This window comes from Triticum dicoccoides, chromosome 4B (assembly GCF_002162155.2).
Source record: "Triticum dicoccoides isolate Atlit2015 ecotype Zavitan chromosome 4B, WEW_v2.0, whole genome shotgun sequence".
NCBI lineage: Eukaryota > Viridiplantae > Streptophyta > Magnoliopsida > Poales > Poaceae > Triticum > Triticum dicoccoides.
The window spans coordinates 81,745,585-81,747,568 of NC_041387.1; positions in this window are offsets into that span (position 1 = coordinate 81,745,585).

A 1,984-nucleotide genomic window follows, 5' to 3' on the forward strand; every position below is an offset into this window, starting at 1 on the left:
GAAAATAAGATTATCAGATTAAACAAAACAATGAAAAGGAAAATGTGTTTTAAACACATATATTAGGGGGTATATCCTCCCCAATGACAAGCAGAGCATGATATCATGTCAGGATATAATTTTAGAAAACCCCTTAGGTAAGGGGAGAGAAATTTCAAGACATTACCCATACAACGGTGTTAGGATAATTTGAGTAAGAAAATTTAGCATTGTGCTTCAAGTGTTCTTATTGATGATAGGAGTACCAGATACATGCTTCGTAATAGCATTGACATGGTCTTTAAGCAAAGTTCGGACTTTAGACACACAAGGCATCCATCATGAACAACTCATAGAATAAGTCCTATGATATCCTCATGAGAGAATGGTTAACCTTTGCAAAAAGAAATTATAGTAGTAGGTCCTCCGGCCAGGTGTGCTGGACATGCCATCACCTTACCGGGTCATAAAAGACCAATGTTATAACTCTTGGAAATGTCCCAGCCATCATATCTGACCGAGGTTCAGATCCGATTGGTGTCAGGATACCTCTGACTTAGGAGGCCAGAGAAGAAAAGGTGCAACACAAATGACGAGATGACATTGTAAGATTCTCGGGAAATTTACTACGGAAGGGAGTTCCGAAACAAAAGCTCATCATTAAATCAAGGAGAGGAAGAGGAGGTAGATGATGAACTCAGCGACAATTCACCGAGATTTTCAAAAGATGGATTTCCACAATTATGTGTACAAGGAGATATCAATTGTCAGATCAAATGATATAATGATGTATGTCCTAGAAAAACATACACAATTAAACATTGGTTGAAAGGTGCACCCGAAATATGGGTTGGGTTGCACGACCAATGTCAGAATGGTGATTCAATAGTCAATAGCCTAAGAATGAACTTTCGACCATTAACTTCAAAAAAAAATAGGGTTGCTAGAAGGAAGAATCCCAAACAACATCGTTCACTTGTTGGAATTAACACGGGGACCAAGAAATGAACGAAGATGGCAAGAAGCATTTTGATATCAAGAATTCTTAAGAGGTGGTGAAATTCCCACCACATTCTTGACAAAAAGAGATGGTAATACTTCCGAGGTAAGGAAGATCAACTGCTGGGTAGCAAGGAACTCAAGGTATAACACCAAGCATGAACAAGCTTGTGTTGGTGGGAAGGCAATAAAGTGGTAGACGATAATACAATTCATCGAGGGCAAGGATGTTATTTCTCATCATGAATTCAATTGATATCCTGGATGAGCTCAGAACATTGATGATCACGACACCTTTGTCGCGAGAGTTCATGAAGATGTAATCGATCGGTAACGACATCAAGTCAAGTAATGGTGAAGTGAAAGGTTATTGGAACCAAGGGTACGACACAAACTCGAAACCAAGCTTGTTGTTCAAGGCGAAATGATATGACGATGAGGATCGACATAAGGTTAGTTCATCATCGAAAATTGGTGCTCCAAGAATAAGGACCAGGTAGCACAGTTAGAATCGTCACGACAATGATATAGACAAACAGGCTAGGAATGGCGTGATCGGGTACAAACTCGTACTTATAGAAGCTTACTGAAGAGTTGTTGAACCGAAGAGCGGACTCGGTTCAGTTATCGGTGTCTTTGAGTGTTCAATAACTCAGAGCCCGCGAAAAATTGGAATCAGTGGGAAGGTAGCACTTGATGAAGAACTCATAAGGAGTTATGCAGTTCCATGATAATCTCGAGATACCAGGGGGGTAATACTCGACACAAGATCAAAGTAAAGGTGGGACTGGTGTATTGATCCATAGAAGACAATTGTTTTAACTTGTCCGAGAAATGAGATCAAAGAAGAACAATCATGGTCGGAACCACGGTTGCAAAAGGCCAGATCCTAGATATAAGATGAACTTATACCAAAGGAATAATTTATTTAAGAGAAGCTTTAATGATAAGATCTACATCGTGTCCATGGGCATGAACACAAGTTCAAGGTCGACTCCCACTTCTC